At 48.4% G+C, this 20,872-nt stretch overlaps 1 protein-coding gene across 1 annotated transcript in view; it reads left to right on the top strand.

The window, feature by feature from the left end:
• Positions 1-20,872, top strand: part of FAM177B (family with sequence similarity 177 member B) — an 85,693-nt gene that overhangs the window by 11,581 nt on the left and 53,240 nt on the right. The window lies entirely within an intron of this gene.

Below are 20,872 nucleotides of genomic sequence, written 5' to 3'. Positions count from 1 at the left end.
AGCTCTGGGCTTGTGAGGGAGGGTATCAGGACATGAGATCAAACGTAAATTTCTGTACGCTGTGACTGAAGCGCAAGCGGGTGGGGGATCCCAGGATAGTAGTAACTCAAACAGCATGTACGGTCCAAGTACAAACTAACACTGCATAACGTATATAGGTCGCAGTAGAAAATACGGCTAAAGTTGCTCCATAAACAAAGAATGGAGGAGACGCTATGTAGTCCAAAGGTAAAGCAGGTAATCAGAGACTGCAGGAAACTAGCCTGGCAGAGTATCCATGTAAATCCAGGTGGCTTAATGAGCAGTAACTTCAAAGGATTAGCCTAAGGAAAGGTCCATTAAGTGTGGCTAGTGAAGTCCGGGGAAAATACCAGGCATGTGCCTCTGGTGCAGCGTTAGCAGACCGCGCGTCCTGTGTGGGACATATATTGACTGCTCTTCATCTGGAGGACTATTGCACATCTCTATCTATATTACAGCAGCAGAGATTGCTCCAAGCGGCTCCCTGAATATACCAGCTCAGGATGAGACCCTTATATAAGGACTCTTGAAACATCTATTTTGGGGCAGCTCAGCATATAGGTTTGGAGTTAATTGAATTGTCCGGCTGCATTTATAGTTGTTGTCCTCTAGCAGTTATGTATATGTTCCGTTGTCCCTTCCCACCTCTATATTCATTCTGGGTCCTTGTGAGGGAAGAAGTAGTACGGGTTATTATAATTTATTATTATTATAGCGCCATTTATTCCATGGCGCTTTACATGTGAAAAAGGTATACATAATAGGGACAAATACAATAATCATAAACAATACAAGGCACAGAGTGGTACAAGAGGAGAGAGGTCCCTGCCCGTGATGGCTCACAGTCTACAAGGGATAGGTGAGGATACAGTAGGTTAGGGTAGAGCTGGTCGTGCTGAGCTGCTTCAGACATCAGGGTTACGGCAGCTTGTAGGCTTGTCGGAAGAGGTGGGTCTTCAGGTTCCTTTTGAAGCTTGTCAAGGTAGGCGAGAGTCTGATATGTTGTGGCAGAGTATTCCAAAGTATGGGGGAGCCACGTGAGACATCTTGGAAGTGATGGTGGGAATAGGAGATGAGAGTGGCGTAGAGAAGATGTTGTGAGGATCGAAGGTTACGTGCAGGTAAGTACCGGGAGACTAGGTCACAGATGTAGGGCGGAGACAGGTTGTGGATGGCTTTGTAGGTCATGGTTAGGGTTTTGAACTAGAGTCGTTGGGCAATGGGAAGCCAGTGAAGGGATTGGCAGAGAGGAGAGGTCGGGGAGTAGCGGGAGACAGGTGGATTAGCCGGGCAGCATAGTTTGGAATACATTGTAGGGTTGTGAAACTGTTAGGACGAAGGCCACAGAGCAGGAGGTTGCAATAATCTAGGCAGGAGATAATAAGAGCATGCACTAGGGTTTTTGCAAGCTTCTTGGGAAAGGAATGAATGGATCCGGGAAATATTTTTGAGTTGGAGGCGGCAGGAGGTGAAGAGGGCTTGGATGTGTGGCTTGAAAGAGAGATCAGAGTCTAGAGTTACTCCCAGGCAGCGAGGACATGGTACTGGGGAAAAAGAGCAGCCATTGACATTGATGGATATGTTAGGTGGGGGGGTTGAGTGAGGAAGAGGAAATATGATGAATTATGTTTTGTCCATGTTCAGTTTTAGGAATCGAACAGAGAAAAAAGATGAAATAGCAGACAGGCATTGTGGGATTCTGGTTAGTAGGGAGGTGATGTCAGGGCAAGAGAGGTAGATCTGCGTATCATCAGTTTAGAGGTGATACCGAAAGCCGAGGGACTCTATGAGCTGTCCTAGGCTGAAGGTGTAGATGGCGAACAGCAGAGGTCCTAGAACTGAACCTTGGGGGACACCGACAGATAGGGGGCGAGATGAGGAAGTGGTGTGAGAGTAAGAGACGCTGAAAGTTCGGTTGGTTAAGTATGAGGAGATCCAGAATAGGGCCAAGTCTGTGATGCCAAGAGATGAGAGAATTTGTAGTAGAAGGGAATGGTCTACTGTGTCAAAGGCAGAGGACAGGTCCAGGAGGAGGAGGACAGAGTAGTGTCGCTTGGCTTTGGCGGTTAGTAGGTCATTAGTGACTTTAGTTAGGGCAGTTTCAGTAGAGTGATGCGGTCGGAAGCCAGATTATAAACAAAGAGGGAGCAGGAAGAGAGGTGCGAGGAAAGTTCAATATGGACATGCTGTTCTAGTAGTTTTGAGGCATAGGGGAGAAGTAATATGGGGCGATAGTTTGACACAGAGAAAGGGACAAGGGAGCGGTTTTTGGGGATGGGTGTAATTGAGGCATGTTTAAAGCATGAAGGGAATAAACCAGTTGATAGTGATAGGTTGGAGATGGGTTAGGGTTGGGATGAAGACTGTGGCGAGATTGGGGATGAAATGGGATGAGAGTGGATCAAGCAGGCAGGTTGTGAGATGTGATCTTGAGAGTAGAGTGGAAAGATGATCGGTTATGGTAGGGAAGCTGGATTTAGAGGAAGAGTAGTTGTGAGAAGGGGCTGTGGTGATTGTGGGCCAAAGCTTGCTCTGATGTTGTCAATCTTCTGCTTGGAAAAAAGAGGCAAAGTCTTCAGCTGAGATGAGAGGTGGTGAGTCGAGAATTGAAAGTGTTGAATAGCTGTTTAGGTTTGTGGGATAGAGAGGCTATGAGAGATGAGAAGTAGGTTTGTTTTGCAGCAGTAAGTGCAGACTTGAAAGTGGTGAGGGCTGTTTGTATGCGACGAAGTGCCTGGCGGAATGAGACCTCTTCCACCTGTGCTCAGCGATTCTAGAACGCCGTCTCAATTCTTTAATCTGTTTCGTGTGCCAGGGTTGCCTGTTGATTGTACGAGTTTTGGTATGTGTGAGGGGGCACATGATTTGAGAGCTGCTGAGATGGTGGTGTATAAAGTGGCAGCAGCATCTGCATCTTGTAAAGAAGCAATGTCTGCAAGAGGGACAAGGAACTGAGAAAGTGCGTGTAAATCAAGGTGTTTGATATTTCTGCGAGGGTGTGAAAGTTTGTGGAGGGGGCCTGCATTAACACTGCGTCCCTGTGGCTAATTTTAGCCTTTTTTGTCCTAAATGTTGTGACTAAAGCTATCGAACTGGCCAAAACCGGGACCGGCGGATTAAAAAAACCTCCAAACTGAGTAAATGTTAACCATCCTTGGCGACGTGGTGTTTGTGACCCAGCTACGTTGGTGACTTGCTCCTCTTCCTCTGCCTTGTGCTTCCACTGAGCCTTTAGTCTCAGGTGGAAACGCCGTCATTAGTGCTTTTACCAGGGTGTGCTTGTATTGATGCCTTCTGTTATTCTCCTGCAAGGGCAGAAGAAGCAATGGTACGCTGTCCTTGTAAAGAGGATCCAGCATGGTGGCCATCCAGTAATACTCACTAGTATGAATCTGGGTGACTCGGCAGTCATTGTGCAGGTGTTACGCCACTGCACTAATCAGGGTGTCATAGGGAACGGCACTACGGTCCTTATAGTGCAGAACCCACCCTCCTTGGTTCCAGGTGCCACCTAATGATATTGCTAACATCAGCATGTAAATCCTAGTCACACACACACCAGTGGGTAGGTCTAGTGGAGAAAGGGCCGCCCACCTAAGAGTCAGGCAGACTGGTGGGAGGTGACAGGGCAGTCAGCTTCAGGGGAGCAAAAAAAGAGGAGACAAGTAGTAGCTCTCAGGGGGATAGAAAGCTGGGGAGTTGGAGCTCCCAGGACAGCGAAGCAGCAGCCCTCATAGTGTGAGGGGCTGAGGGGTAGAAACTCCCGGTAAGGCGGACTAGAGTGGAACACAGCAAAGCAATATCATTGGGAGCGGACACCTGGATGGGCTCCCCTCCTGAGCGGCAGTGGTACTCCAGGACTTTTGGTTTAACTACAGTCTGTGTGTGTAATGGTCTTCCAAAACCCGACCAACCTCATCCAGCACCACGACTACCAACCGTGAGTTCCCTGCTCCCTGCCTTCTAACCTCACAAACCTACATCTCACGGCATACCCCTACACTGAGTTCCGGGGCATTCCCCCTTACCTGTAGAGGGTCACAACACCTGGCTGCCCCCGTCATCACCCGAGGTAGTCCCCAACGGCAGCGGCGGTATTCACCCAAGTTACCGCGCACCACTGGTGGCATCACGAACTCTATAATCCTCAGTAAAAATCCCCTTTCATTTGAGTGGCCGCACGACCCCCGGGTCCGGAGACCCTCGAGCCACCGCGGATCCGGATCCGAGCAGCTTAGTTGCTGGCACGGGGGCAGCACACAGGCACTGCAGCATATATTGGCTTATGTGTGGCAGCCTGCCCACAGGCAACAAACTGTCCTTGCTAGAGGGTGTATTGTTTGTGTCCTCTGAATCCCCCCAGCCACGCTGTGCTGATGTGCCCGTGAGCTGCTTTGAGTGCCACTCTGCAGTTCACACGGTTCCTCATCATCCTCCTCCCATCCTGTTTACTGACTGGACACTTGTGTATGTATTTGCTGTTGGTACATGAAGAAAACCTGTGAGCCATGTGTTGACGACAGGCCTAAAATTGGTGTAAATGGTATTGGTGCCTCGTGGTTCTCTTCCTCCCGTGGCAGCACGTAATGCATCATTTGCTGAAGCGTTTGTTCAAACAGGCAGTTAATTGGTATAGTCAGGCTGATGATGGCATCTTCTGCCCTGACCATCTTGGTGCAGTATTCAAAGCAGTGCAACACAGCACACAAGTCCCGCATGGAAGCCCACTCGTTGGTGGTAAAGTGTTGTTGATCCAAGGAGCGATTCTGCCGTGTGTGCTGCAGCTGAAACTCCACTTTTGTCTGCTGCTGCTCGAACAGTCTCTGCAGCAAATGGAAGCTGGAGTTCCATCTTGTAGGCACATCACATCAGGCGGTGAGTGGGAAGGCCGAAGCGACGCTGCAGCAGACAGGTGAGCAGCAGCAGGTTGTTAACGCCGAAAATGAGAAGAGACTACACATACTTTCACCAACAGATCTGGCTCCGTTTTATTGATGATATTTTGATTTTTTGGAAGGGCACTTTTTCTGAATTTTCTTTGTTCATACATGATTTAAATTTGAATGATTTCAATATTAAACTTACTTTCAAATGTGATAAAAAGTTAATTGATTTTCTGGATATTCGTATCATGGTGCATCCCGACTGCATGTCGAAAAGAGACATCAGTAAACAGTCTCTTTCACGCCTCCTCGGCGCACACTCCCTCTACGATCTCTGCAATCCCGGTAGGACAATATTTAAGGGCAAGGAGGGTATGTTCTACCGAAACCCTCTTTAAAGAACAAGCCCAGGACCTCCGGGAGAGGTCTATGTCAAGGGGTTATAGTGGGAGGAGTGTGCGCCGCGGTTTTGGACGTGCTTGAAGGACAGTGGGAACCGATCTTTTGGTTCACAAGTCCAAACTGAGGGAAGAATCTTTTCTGCCTGTGCGTTTCATCTTTACTTTTAATGATCACTGGCAGGAGATGTGCACAATTTTAAGATGTCATTGGGGTTTCCTGAAAATGGATCCATCCATTGGGGCTCTGTTACCCCCTAAGTCACTTGATGACATCTCGCCGTGCATCCAACTTGCGTGATACACTGGTTCAGAGCCATTATGTGGCCAAGGTGCCCCGCATTTTTGGTGGGGGTGAACCCCTAAAAGGGTTCTTCCCATGCGGCTCCTGTATTGCCTGTCACAATATGGTCAAGGCAACTTCTTTTTTGTCGGCAGACGGTAATATCGCATTTTTGATTCAACATCATATCACCTGCCGTACAAATAACGTCATATGTTCTGCCACATGCGGTTGTGGCAAACTATATATTGCCCTCACCACTCGCGAATTAAGGCTCCGCACACGTGAACATGTGAGGGGGATCTTGGCTGCAGTGGACATTGACCTCGATGATCCCCAGATGAAGACTCTGCCCCGACATCATAAATTAGAACATGGATGTGATCCAAAAAAATTCAGAGTGAGAGGCATTGATGTTGTTCATCTGGGGACAAGGGGTGGTGACTACACCAAGATGCTATCTCAGCGCGAATGTAGTTGGATAGTACGTTTGGGTACTTTGACACCAACTGGTCTAAACGAGAAAATGAGTTTTTCCTCATTTTTATAAACTAGCATCTGTCTCTCTGGTGGCGGTTCACCTTTTTTGTGTCCCGCTTGTTTTTAATGATTTGTTTGTCATTTTAATCCCTTTCCTTTTCTCTTTTTTCTGAGATGTGACCCGCACTTTGGATTCCTATTGACTGAATATGCCGGATACTTTTGTTATATCTGTCAAGCCCGACATGGATGCACTAATACACTCGTCAGCATCATCTGCTATCAAGCTTTTGGATGTATTCTCCCAAACCGCGTTGTTTATTATTGTTACATCATATGTCTTGTGCTTATATTAAATATATGGTACACATCGTGGTGGGGGGATACCCTGGACTCTGCATTGAATCATTGTTTAAGCAATGCAGCTTTTTACTATTACCTCCTTTTTCCCCTTCCCGTTCTTTTGCATGGCTGATTATGCATTAATTCCTGCTTTATATGAGGAGATTGTGTATGTCCTTTTGGTGGTCTGCCTTCATCCTGGTCTTAAAATGGGACTATTGGCATTTTCCCTATGGTTATGGACTATTTATTGCCCTACGTAATCTATATGGGGGTGACTGTAGGTCCAAATGCCTTTATGGCGTTAAATCTATGATTACCCGTCCCCTTGAAAATGATGTCTGTGACCATGATGAATACACACCACCTATTTGGCGATCCTTTTTGATCTTTATATTGTCCCTGGATTGGCGCTATAATTTGGGGACTTTCCCTTTTACCTTCATCCCTTGGATATTCTACTATGGGCAGCTTTATGTTTAATGATCGATCTGCCAGCATTTAAGATGGCCGGGCTGTGTTTTCATTGGTCCCGGTGCGTTGGACTCTGTGTTATGGGCAACCTAGTACTTACCTATAGGACTTTTGCCAGCATCTAAGATGGCCGCGCGTGTCTCGCATGCCCTGTGCTGCTTGTGGTCTCGCGCGCGCTGAGGAGCTCCGACCGACGGGAGATGACGTTCCCTTTGTGAGCGTCACTTCCGCCGGGAGACCCTGAAGTGACGCGGGACGCAGGTACTGTCACAGTGCATGCGGCACTCAAACAGCGGCAATTACAAATGATTACTGTGGGTATATATATATATGGGGTCCGCTATGCTGGGTCACACTGCCCCCTGAGGAAGCACTCTAGCGAAACGCGTCGGGGCTTCCCCCTCTTTCTCACCGGACCGTTGATACGGCGACTGCACTAGCATCTAATATGGGTAAGCACTTGTTCTAATTTGTACACAGGGAATGGATTTTGTCCTTGACATACCTTGTAGAATTCTACTTTTGAATTAACCCTTTGTACTGTGCATTAATACTGCGTAAACACTCTATAATATATGTGCTGTTGAGGTCCTTGGATGGGATATCTCTGATGTTCTGTACTCCAACCACTGTTATATTTTTATAATTCATCCATATGACAGTGCCCCTATTTGTATGATTACTGTTTACAATAAATATTTATATACATTATTGGGTGCACCATTTATTTCTTCATTATTATGTACGGCCATATGAAACTCAGTCCTTTCTATTTTTGTATTGCTATATTGAGTGGCCTTTTACATATTATTGAACTTCCATCTGTTATCCCTTTTAACTGTGCACTTTCACCAACAGATCGGACATATCTAGACAATTTTTAAGGAAGCTCTGCACCACCAAATTAAGGGCATGTGCCATGCAAGGGATGTGCGTCAAACCGGCTACACCCAGAGCTGCTACCAGATTTCGACCATTATCACACCACCAGGCCGGGCCTCGGGTTCAGTAGCAACAATCATTTGTCTGTCTGTTTGATCCCTGCCCACAGCTCCTGTGCGGTGTGAGATTTGTACCCCAGACAGATGAGTTTAAGGGCGGCTTGCTGGCGTTTCCCCCTAGCTGTGGTGAAGTTACATAAAATCTGCAGTGGAAAAATATCAGGTTAACATGAAGGATAGGAAACATGAAGGCTAGGCAACACAAAAGATTCCAAAGGAATCTGTCTGAATTTAGGGAAAAACAGCCTACCTTCCACCTTTGTCAGGACAAGACTCCAGTGACAAACGTTTTCTCATCAGATCCTGAGGCTTCAAACTTTGAAACCCCACGGGATTATAGGGAAACAAACTCTGGTAGAGCTAGGGGACATGGTAAGAGAAAGTACAAAAAAGCATGGCAGGAACCACATAAAATGGATCTAAGGCTACTTTCACACATCAGTTTTCTGTATTCAGGTACAGTCCTTTTTTTTTCCGTATCCAACGTTTCCGGTTTTGTTGTGCAAACCGGACCGACCGGATCCGGTTTTAAGCGGATCCGTTGGGAACGGATCCGGAATAAAACGGATCCGGTGGGTCCGGTTTGCATCCGTTTTGCATCCGTTCTGTCCGTTTTTTTACGGATCCGTTTTTTAAACACTAAAACAATTAACGCGTTCCGTATTCTGATTGGCTATTGGGAAAATATGGTATATATACAGTATTTTGAAGCATATATTACAGAATGAAGACAGAGACAAGCAGAAACCATGGATGTTATTCTTGCAAATATCACAAAGATCACTGCAGATTTTATATTTGAGGCAAATCGCTTGGCTATCATCGTCAGAGAAAAGGAGCGACAGCGACTGAGGCGTCAGCGACATCGACGCTTTTGGATCCATCCCCTGACTGCCCAGAGACTGACACGTGGGGTGTTTTCAACCCTATATCTGGAGCTCCGTGGAAACAATGAAAAATTCACAAGCTATGTCCGGATGGCAGTGAATAATTTTGACGTCCTCCTTGGCCTTGTTGCGGACAACATACGTAAAACGGACACCTACAGCCGGTTCTCTATAACACCCGAGGAGCGTTTGCTGGTTACGCTTAGGTAAGTTTTTTTTTTTAATTGTATCCTCCTGTTAAATTGACTTTTAACTGTAATGTGTTTGCTATTATTTTTTTATAATTATTGTCTTTCCTTTACAGATTCCTTGCAACTGGAGAGTCGCTTTCGTCCCTTCACTACCAGTTTCGACTAGGAATTTCCACCATCTCGGGAATCATTAGAGACACTTGCCAAGCCTTGTGGGATTGCCTCCATGAGGATTTCATCCCCCAGCCCACCAGGGACAGATGGCTTGCAATTGCCGAACAATACTACAACATTTGTCAGTTTCCAAATTGCCTTGGCTCAGTGGACGGCAAACATATAAGAATTGTGAAACCTGCAGCTTCGGGGTCTGAATACTACAATTATAAAAAGTATTTCTCAATTGTCCTAATGGCAATAACGGATGCGGACTACAAATTTATCTCAGTGGACATTGGCGCATATGGGAGATCCAATGACTCTCAGGTCTTTAAAATGTCCCCAATGGGGCGGCGAATCTATGGAAATACTTTTGATTTCCCTCCTGCAAGACCTCTTCCTGGCACATGTGAGCCCCCAATGCCCTTTGTTTTTGTGGCCGACGAAGCCTTTCAACTCTCCCAACATCTATTAAAGCCATATGCAAGCCGTGGATTGACGCAAACACAAAAAATATATAATTACCGATTATCCAGAGCCAGAAGAATGGTGGAATGCTCCTTTGGGATACTAACCAGCAAATGGCGAGTGTTGTTAACAGCGATTAATTTAAACATTGAAACTGTTGATGAAATAGTGAAAGCATGTGTGGTACTACACAATTTTGTTTTAACAAAGGAACCTTTGTCCTTGGATGACCAGAGTTTGGAATCCACCTCTTTGACTGACTACACCAGTCCTGGATTTAGGAGTAGTGTTGCCTGTTCAACAATACGTGACAAATATGCTGACTATTTTGTGTCCCCAGAAGGTAGAGTAGATTGGCAAGATCAAATAGTATAAGATTTTTCTTTAGTTTTATAACAAATAAAAATAGTTAAAAATAAATTAAAAAATATCTTGTTAACCTTGTTAATTTTAATCTTTGAATCTCTTTAAAAATTTGTAATTTTTACACCGTCAAATTAGAACATGTTATGTTTTTGTATTACCTTATTATTAACTTAACTTGCAAAATAATATTCCCCCCCCAAAAAAAACAAGAACAAATAAATACTTTTCAACAAAAATCTTTTATTTTTTATTACATAGATAAATAAATTATAAATTTGTATATCTTGGGCTTGGGGTGGAGATAGTACTGGAGGGGCTGACAGATGGGAACACACGCACAGTGGGAGTATGGAGGGTGGAAAGTGGTGTTGGTGGTGGTGGTGGGGAAGTAACAGAAGGTGAAGGTGTGGTTGAGAAACCAAGAGGGAAACCAGGAGATGGGATGGGATTTGGTAAGGATTGAGGGGTGGAGTGGAGGGATTGGGAGACAGAAGAGGTGGCGGGTGAATTAGTGGCTTGAGTTGGGGTCATGATGGGTGTGGAAGGCGAGATGTGGTAGTGGGTAGGAAGTGTAGGGGCAGATGTGGTTGGGAGCTGGTACTGGGCAGCAGGCTGGTACTGGGCAGAAGGCTGGTACTGGGCAGCAGGCTGGTACTGGGCAGCAGGCTGGTACTGGGCAGCAGGCTGGTACTGGGCAGCAGGGGGAGTAGGGACAATGGCTGGAGGGGGGGGCAGGTGCTGGAGGAGGGGTGGGTGGAGGTGGTTGGGAGGAAACCTGCGCCAGAGCCTGCTGTGTGGCTTGCATTACATGCATCTGCTGGTCAGGAGATAGCTTTTCCATGCGCTCGAGTACCTGTAAAAAAAAAAAAAATGTCTAAGTACATGTACGCAGCTCCGAACAGTGATCTGTGGACAGTACTGTGGACATTACCTCAGGAACGATGTACTCCCCAGAAACGCACACCAGGACAGAACAGAACGTACACAGCAACTGGCTGGACCAAACTATTTGCTGACCGCAACACTGCACCTGTAAAAAAAAAAAAAAAAAAATGTCTAAGTACATGTATGCAGCTCCGAACAGTGATCTGTGGACAGTACTGTGGACATTACCTCAGGAACGATGTACTCCCCAGAAACGCACACCAGGACAGAACAGAACGTACACAGCAACTGGCTGGACCAAACTATTTGCTGACAGCAACACTGCACCTGTAAAAAAAAAAAAAAAAAAATGTCTAAGTACATGTACGCAGCTCAGAACAGTGATCTGTGGACAGTACTGTGGACATTACCTCTTCCCTGGAGCACTGGACTGGAGGACAGCAGAACTTGAAGTCAGGAACGAACAGCAGGAGGTGTGTAGAATGTGCTGGATCCTTTTATAAGTTTTGTGATGATGAAAAAAAAATTTGCGCATGCTCTGTTTACCAAACCGGATGCGGTCACCGCATCCGGTTTAAACCGCATTGCGCCGGATCCGGCATGCATAGACAACCATTGTATACAATGCCGCATTGTACCGGATTCGGCAGAATGCGGTTTTTTTAAGGGGCAAAAAAACGTTACATGACACGTTCTATCCGGCCGCCGCATTTAATTATTTTGCCGCATCCGTAAAAAACCGGATGCACCGCAAAGCAATCAGGTACAATCCGGTTACAATGCAAGTCTATGGGGATAAACCGGATGCGATACCGGATCCGGTTTATCCTTTTTTTTCCGGATTGTACCTGATGGCAAAAAACTGATGTGTGAAAGTAGCCTAAGACAGTCGATCAAAAATGCAGCATCAGACAACTGTACTGCAACTTCTGCCTCCTCTTCTTGTTGAGAGAATCAGGAACATTTTGTTTACAATCAAGGAGGCCGAGATATCCCACATCATAGTCGGTCAAAATATTAACTGGGGGACATACAGTAGAAGCAGCAGTAATGAGGATGATAATCAGATTATTAATTAATACTCAAATATACTAACAAATGTCAAAAGGTCTGTACTACTTGCGAGCCTATTATTTGCTCCAACAACAAGATTTCATCATTTAACTTGGATAAAAGATCTGAACCTGTTCTCAAGAAATCTTAAATTGAAAAGGTTCTTTAGCATTACTGACAGAAAAATCAAAACAAATGAGAATCTCACCTGAGGATCTCTCTGATCTTAGACTAATGACCTCTATGAAGAGGGATAGAGAAATATTGGCTAAGGCGTTTGTCATATCTAAAAGCGAAGAGTACCAAGATGCCACCAAAGGGGGTGGAAATAGGTAATATCGATATTGTTCTAAAATTTGTACTCAAAGTGGGTACATTAAGACCAAATGGCCCTGGAGGATCTTGGAAAAAAAATCTCTTAATAGTGATTAAACAATTAGACAAGGGACGAAATAGTCAAAATGGACAGACAAGTACGTCTATGTGTCTATCCATGTTATCAGAAAAAACATACAAATGAGGTGTTGGCAACGGACCCTTCAAGTGACCATTATAATAACCTGATGAACATCCTAATAAGGTCACTGGTTGATAGCTTAATTTTAAAAAATAAATATGATTTCATGCTAATTAAATATCTAGCCACATTTTACACTCTTCCAAAGATTCATAAAGGACTTAACCCCCTTAAGGTCTGACCAATAGTCTCTGGGATCAAAGCGCATTGCCAAAACTCCATCATTTACGTTGATAAAATCCTGAGGCCCTTTGTTTTAGCCCTACGCTCATTTATCAAAGACACTACAAATTTGTTGAATAAATTAGGGGCACTCACTATTCATTCTGATACTAACCTCAATAATAGACGATGCATTGCTCTATAGCAGTATGTTCCATCAATCTGGCCTAAGAGCGGTACAACATTGGTACTCACCTGAGACCACATAACCACTTTACCCTCAAATTGTTAAATTTTATCTTACAACACAATTTTTTCTAGTTTAATTACAAGGTTTTCCACCAGCTCTGGGGCAGCAATGGGGAGCCCCTGTGCTTCCACTTATGCTAATTTGCTCCTGGGCTGGTAGGAGAATAGAGTGGTTTTCAGGGACAACAATGTCATCTGGACCCCTCATATTACTTTGTGGGGATGCTACAGTAATGACATCCTCATCTTTTGGTCACGGGGTCGTGCCTCCTTTGAAAATTTTGTGGAACATCTAAAAATCTATTACATAGGTCTTACCTTAACATAAAAAAAATGAAAAGTCAAATGCTAGGGCTCTGGACTGCCGGGGGGCCCACTCGCTGTCAGCAGAGGCGGTGATATATTCTACGGTCCCTGGGCTGTTTTCAGGAGAACGCCAAGCACAATTTAATGAAATACAGTTAATTCTATGTACTTAGTGTTACATCTCGTGGCTCTCCTGAGGCAAGGACTGAGGCAGTCTCCCATTCCTTGCCTGCCACGAGCACTCCTGCTCATCAGCGCCGAAGGTCTGCCAGACTGCGCAGTGTGCAGGAGATACCTTCTCAGAGAGGCAGCAGAAGGGTGACACCTAGTGGTTCTCCTGTTACAAGGAGTGAAGCGGTCTCCCATTCCTGGCCTGCCGCAGACTCTCCTGCTCAGCGGCCCCGAAGGTCTGCGAGGCTGCGCAATGTGCAGAGGTTTACTGCTCAGGGAAGCAGTGAGATTCCCGTTATCTCTGCACATTGTGAGACCGAGGATCCCGCCTCTATTTCCCAGAGGCAGGAGGGTGAGCATGTGCAATGCGTGGTGGGTCCTGATTCGCTCACTGACGTCACACGGCTTGATGACAAGGCTGGTGACGTGGTGAATCCTGACTGGCCAGGCTGGGACGTCGTGGACCCTGATTGGGTCAAGTCCGTCATCTCCGCCTCGCGCCCGCCCTCGGGTGGAGCTGCACCTCCTTAAAAGCTCCCCCTGCCATCATGGCAGCGCGCGACCGTCCTTCTATGTTTGGATGTCTGGCAGCGTGCTGCCACGCCACTGCTCAGGCATTTCTGTCTCTTGTGGGCTTGGCCCTTGCTGCTCCGGCAGTACCTCGTTTGCAGGCCGTGTTCCTGCCTTGCTGCTCCAGCAGTACCCCCGTCAACAGGCCGTGTTCCTGTCCCAGGTGAGCTCCTCAAGTCTCCATTGGACTCACCTGGTTATTGAAAGCACACGTGCGTGGGCACCTCTGTGCTACCCTCGTGCCATATTCTCGTGACTTCCACTGGCACACGTGCGTGGGCACCTCTGTGCTTCCCCGTGCAACAGGTACACCGAGCCGTGAGATCTGTGCCATACAACCCTCAGGGGTTAGGGCAGATCGGTGTACATAGATCGTCTGTGACATTCCAGACGATCGCTAGCAGCAACCCGCTCACTCTTCACCCACCATAGCGGCGGTCCCTTACATCGCACAGTGGACCTTGACCGGCGGAAGCAGTCCATTTCCCATCTTGGCACGCTTCCCCGGGTCCACCTCGTAACATTACGGTCGCGCCAAAGGTCTGGCTATGGCTGAAGAGCAGCAGCAGTTGCTGCGTTATGTGCAGCAGTTGGAGTCACGATTGGCAGCAGTGGAGCAGTCTTCCTCCGATAAGACTACTCTGACGACAGTCGCCACCCAGGCGGCTACCCAGGCTGTGCTATTGGGCGGAAGGTCTCCTCGCCTTGCGCTTCCAGAGCGCTTTAGCGGCAACAGCTCTGAGTGCCGTGGGTTTATAAACCAGGTTACCACCTACTTAGAGCTGTCCGCGACTCTTTACGCTACCAAGAAGGCGAAGGTAGCCTTCGTCCAGTCCCTGCTCACAGGGAGAGCGCTGAAGTGGTCCACGCCGTTGTGGGAGCGCGGAGATCGTGTGGTGAATAACTTAGCAGCTTATCTTGGGGCCATGAGAATGGTGTTCCTCGGGCCTCAAGTCACCCACGATTCCGCGCTGCACCTCCTACGACTTCGGCAAGGGTCTGCTTCAGTCGGGGACTTTGCTGTACACTTTAGGACACTGGCCGCAGAGCTGGACTGGCCGGATAAGGTCCTTGTCCCTGTGTTTTGGGAGGGCCTGGCAGGGTTTGTCAAAGACGCACTGGCCACACGTGAGGTGCCTGCCACTTTAGAGTCCTTGATTCAGGTTGCCTCTCGCATAGACATCCGCCAGGCGGAGCGAAGGCTCGAGGTCTCTTCAGCACCCACGTCTTCTCGGCCTAAAAAGCGTCTGACTCCCGTCTTCCATCAGACAGGTCCCCCAGCCAGTCCTGTAGGCGACTCCGTGGAGTCAATGGAAGTGTCCAAGGTGGTCTCCTCTGCCCCAGGTTCTCGGTCTTGTGTCATCTGCTCTTCCTGTGGGCAGAGGGGACACATAGCTACCCTATGTCCCAAACCGTCGGGAAAAGACAGCGTCTAGTTTCTATCAGAGGGGGGACTCTAGACGCTACTTCTCCCTCTAGGTTGACTATCAGCGCCCAGTTGCAGTTCGGCACTACTCTCTTCTCTGCCCTGGCTTGCTTGGACTCAGGCGCTGAAGGCAATTTCATCTCGACCTCCCTGGCAACCCGATACTCAGTTCCCCTGGTTCTGTTGCCCAAGCCAGTCAGGGTCCGGGTAGTCGACGGGTCCATACTACTCGATCCTATCACCCAGATCACCATCCCTCTCAGGATGGATGTACCACCGGGACACCATGAGCAGGTGTCCTTCCTGGTGCTTCCAGGGGGGACGGATGAGATCCTACTGGGTCTTCCCTGGTTGAGACAGCATGCTCCTATACTCAACTGGGCAACAGGGGAGATCTCATCCTGGGCAGGATCCTGTAGAGAGCACCTCGTGACTACCGAACCACCCGCTACCATTAGGTCGGTTGGGTCCTCAGGGAATACTGAGGGGCCGGGTTTACCGACACCTTATGAGGCCTACAGGGATGTCTTTTCCAAAAGGGCCGCAGATACTCTTCCTCCCCACCGGCCATATGATTGCCGAATAGACCTGAAGCCAGGCTCCGAGCCCCCTAGGGGCAGAGTGTATCCACTCTCTGCTCCAGAGACGGAGGCTATGTCCAAATATATTCAGGACAGCCTGGCGAAGGGGTTCATTCGCAAGTCTATTTCACCGGCTGGTGCAGGGTTCTTTTTTGTGCAGAAGAAGGAAGGGGATCTGCGCCCCTGTATCGATTACAGGGGATTAAATGCAATCACAATCAAGAACAAATACCCTTTGCCCCTCATTACTGAGCTATTTGATCGATTCCGCGGGGCAAAGGTCTTCACAAAGCTGGATCTACGCGGGGCGTATAATCTAGTGCGAGTCCGAAAGGGCGATGAGTGGAAGACCGCCTTTAACACCAGGGACGGTCACTACGAGTATCTAGTAATGCCCTTCGGACTCTGCAATGCCCCCGCCGTATTTCAAGACTTTGTGAATGACATTTTCCGGGATTTGTATCTTTCCGTGGTTGCATACCTGGATGACATTCTTATCTTCTCCCCCGATCTTACCACCCATCGGAGGGATGTCATCCGAGTACTTAAGAGGCTCCGCACCCATTCGTTATATGCTAAGCTGGAAAAGTGCGTTTTTGAACAGGAATCCTTGCCGTTCCTGGGGTACATAGTGTCCAGTCAGGGGTTAGCAATGGATCCGGGGAAGTTGGAGACAGTGATGAACTAGCCTGAGCCCCGCTCGCTGAAGGCGATCCAGCGATTCTTGGGGTTTATCAATTATTATCGCCAGTTCATTCCCAACTTCTCGACGGTGGCAGCACCCATCATTGCCCTTACCCGCAAGGGCGCTAATCCCAAAGCATGGACACGGGAAACGGTAGAGGCATTTCACACCCTCAAAACTCACTTCTCCAGAGCTCCCATCCTTCATCGTCCAGACATCTCCAAACCCTTCCTACTGGAGGTAGACGCCTCTTCGGTCGGTGCAGGTGCAGTCCTGTACCAGAAAAACGAACGAGGAAGGAAACATCCGTGTTTCTTTTTCTCCAAGACCTTTTCTCCGGCCGAGAGGAACTACTCCATAGGGGATAGGGAGTTACTGGCGATGAAACTAGCATTCCAGGAATGGCGGCATCTCCTGGAGGGTGCGAAGCATCCATTTGAGGTTTTTTCTGACCACAAAAACCTCACATACCTCCAGACAGCACAACGCCTGAACCCAAGGCAGGCCCGTTGGTCTTTATTCTTCTCCCGGTTCCGCTTTATTATCCGCCACCTGGCCGGTGAGAAGAACGTACGGGCCGATGCCTTGTCACGTTGTATGGTTGTGTTGGAGGAGGACGAGGAGGAGCCTCGTCTTATACTACCCCCGGACAGCTTGAGGATGGTCACTCCCACTTCTTTGGACCAGGTGCCACCTGGCAAAACCCTCGTTCCCCCTGAACTACGGAACGAGGTGCTATCGTGGGCCCATTCCTCCAAGGTCGGGGGTCACTTCGGGGTCAAAAGGACCAGAGACCTGGTGACCAGGCATTATTGGTGGCCGAGACTACCCCAGGACATACAGGAATATGTGGGAGCCTGTATGTCGTGTGCTCGGAATAAGCCGTCCCGGCAGAGACCGGCAGGTCTTCTTCACCCACTGCCAGTGCCGGATCGTCCCTGGGAAGTGGTAGGGATGGACTTCCTGGGAGATCTGCCCAAGTCAGCAGGGCACAGGGTCGTATGGGTCATCACGGACCACTTCTCTAAAATGGTCCACTTGGTGCCTCTCCCACGACTCCCGACGTCACGTGCTCTCGCCACCTTGTTCATTCGGCATGTATTTAGGTTGCATGGCATGCCTGACAAGGTGGTGAGCGACCGGGGTCCCCAGTTCGCGTCTCGCTTCTGGAGAGAGCTCTGTAAGCTCCTGCAGATAGAGCTGAACATCTCCTCCGCATACCATCCCGAGACCAATGGACTAGTGGAGAGGACTAATCAGACCTTGGTAACTTACCTCCGCCATTTTATATCCGCGCACCACGACAAATGGGCTAACCTCCTTCCTTGGGCCGAATTTGCCATTAACAATTCGGTCCATGAATCCTCTGGCCAGACTCCGTTCCTACTCAATAACGGACAACATCCCAGAATCCCGGTTCCGATGCCCATTACGTCACCCGATACTAGAGTGGAGGATTGGGCGACCAAGGCCCGGGAGATCTGGGATGACACCCAAGAGGCTCTTAAAAGGGCCAAAGACCGGATGGTGACAACGGCTGATGTTCGCCGCCGCTCTGCACCATCCTTCGCCCCTGGTGACCTAGTATGGCTGTCCTCTAAGAATGTTAACCTACGGGTACAGGCAGCCAAATTCGCCCCTAGGTATCTGGGTCCGTTTAAAGTACTACAGCAGGTAAACCCAGTGGCATATTGACTCCAGCTCCCTCCACGCTGGGCTATAGCCAACACCTTTCACGTGTCCCTCCTGAAACCCGTACGACTTAATAAATTCTCGGGGTCCCTGCCGGCTCAAACCGACTCCCCGTCCGACGACCCTGAGGTGGCAAAACTTGTGGAGACAAAAGTCATACAGGGCAAGAGGTACTACCTCGTGGAGGGGGCCGGTCGTGGTCCGGAGCATAGATCCTGGGAGTTGGAGGATCATATCCGCGCCCCGGGTTTGATAGCGGCCTTCGAGCACGGACGGGGGGGGGGCCTAGACGGGGGGGTAATGTTACATCTCGTGGCTCTCCTGAGGCAAGGACTGAGGCAGTCTCCCATTCCTTGCCTGCCACGAGCACTCCTGCTCAGCAGCGCCGAAGGTCTGCCAGACGTCGCAGTGTGCAGGAGATACCTTCTCAGAGAGGCAGCAGAAGGGTGACACCTAGTGGTTCTCCTGTTACAAGGAGTGAAGCGGTCTCCCATTCCTGGCCTGCCGCAGACTCTCCTGCTCAGCGGCCCCGAAGGTCTGCGAGGCTGCGCAATGTGCAGAGGTTTACTGCTCAGGGAAGCAGTGAGATTCCAGTTATCTCTGCACATTGTGAGACCGAGGATCCCGCCTCTATTTCCCAGAGGCAGGAGGGTGAGCATGTGCAATGCGTGGTGGGTCCTGATTCGCTCACTGACGTCACACGGCTTGATGACAAGGCTGGTGACGTGGTGAATCCTGACTGGCCAGGCTGGGACGTCGTGGACCCTGATTGGGTCAAGTCCGTCATCTCCGCCTCGCGCCCGCCCTCGGGTGGAGCTGCACCTCCTTAAAAGCTCCCCCTGCCATCATGGCAGCGCGCGACCGTCCTTCTATGTTTGGATGTCTGGCAGCGTGCTGCCACGCCACTGCTCAGGCATTTCTGTCTCTTGTGGGCTTGGCCCTTGCTGCTCCGGCAGTACCTCGTTTGCAGGCCGTGTTCCTGCCTTGCTGCTCCAGCAGTACCCCCGTCAACAGGCCGTGTTCCTGTCCCAGGTGAGCTCCTCAAGTCTCCATTGGACTCACCTGGTTATTGAAAGCACACGTGCGTGGGCACCTCTGTGCTACCCTCGTGCCATATTCTCGTGACTTCCACTGGCACACGTGCGTGGGCACCTCTGTGCTTCCCTGTGCAACAGGTACACCGAGCCGTGAGATCTGTGCCATACAACCCTCAGGGGTTAGGGCAGATCGGTGTACATAGATAGTCTGTGACATTCCAGACGATCGCTAGCAGCAACCCGCTCACTCTTCACCCACCATAGCGGCGGTCCCTTACACCGCACAGTGGACCTTGACCGGCGGAAGCAGTCCATTTCCCATCTTGGCACGCTTCCCCGGGTCCCCCTCGTAACACTTAGGCACTTTCTTTTTTTTTTTTTTTTTTTAAACCATAACTTTTTATTAGTAATAATGTCAGATGTTACATCATACATCATATTGTCATCACATTATCAACAAAAATCACAATAATATGGGTATTAGAAAGGAAAATAAACAAGGGAGAGGGGGGAGGGGGAGAAGGGAATGGGGGAATGGTGATATCACATCAATTTCCGGGTCACATTCTCCATATATACATCTGTAGATTTATTTGATAACAGTATTTAAACGGAAAGATAACCAGTTCCATTTATTATAAAATAGCGCTATGTTATTGTTAGATGAAGCGAGTATCTTCTCGGATAGGCAGTTCTCATTGATCAGGGAGATGACTTCGGTTAGTGCGGGGCATTGGGGGGGTTTTCCAATAACTTGCGATTTTGAGTCTTGTTGCCACAATGATATGTACAATCACTGTGTGGATCTCGTAGGGGAGTGAGTCCAGATCGATCGTGAGCAGCGCCTGCTGTGCAGATAGCGTTATTCGTACACCACAAATCTGAAATATTAAATGATTTATTGCTTCCCACAGACGTCTGACATTACTACATTTCCACCATATGTGTAATATGTCTGCGCTGGGGTCTCCACATCTCCAGCACGTGTCCGGGGAATTGCGGGACATCTTAGATAGTCTATGGGGGGTGAGATACCACCTATATAATAGTTTCCTTGCGTTTTCTATGTGGTTAGTGCATTTAGATTGGCTTCCAATAATTAAGAAGGATGCTCGCCATTGATCCGGTGTGAACGTACAGTTAAAGTCTCTTTCCCATTTTTGTAGGTACGTGGTTAGCGAGGGCAGGGTATTCTCTAGCATACAATCATAGCTTATAGACAATGCTTTAATCTGTGAGGTCGGGTTCAGTAACATAAGAGTACAGCTTAGATGGCGGTGCAGTCATCTGCTCCTTCCCTCCATATAGGAAATGTCGGATCTGCAGATATTTGTAGAAGTCTCTTTGTGGTATATTGTATCTATCTCGCAATGATGAGAAGGTGATTAATTCCTCCCCTCATACAGATTCCCAATACATGTGATTTGGCATATTTTCCAGTTTTTAAGCTTTAGGTCAGGGATACAATACTCCAGTGTCTCTATGGGGGCCTTAAGGAGTGCAATTTGTATAAGGCCTAATTTATTAGTTAACATCTTACATAGCTCCAGGATCGCATCTATGGTTGGGGATATGTTAAAATTCCTAC

This window comes from Anomaloglossus baeobatrachus, chromosome 3, assembly GCF_048569485.1.
Source record: "Anomaloglossus baeobatrachus isolate aAnoBae1 chromosome 3, aAnoBae1.hap1, whole genome shotgun sequence".
NCBI lineage: Eukaryota > Metazoa > Chordata > Amphibia > Anura > Aromobatidae > Anomaloglossus > Anomaloglossus baeobatrachus.
The sequence above is the reverse complement of the archived record's forward strand: the minus strand, read 5'-3'. Positions and strand labels throughout refer to the sequence as shown.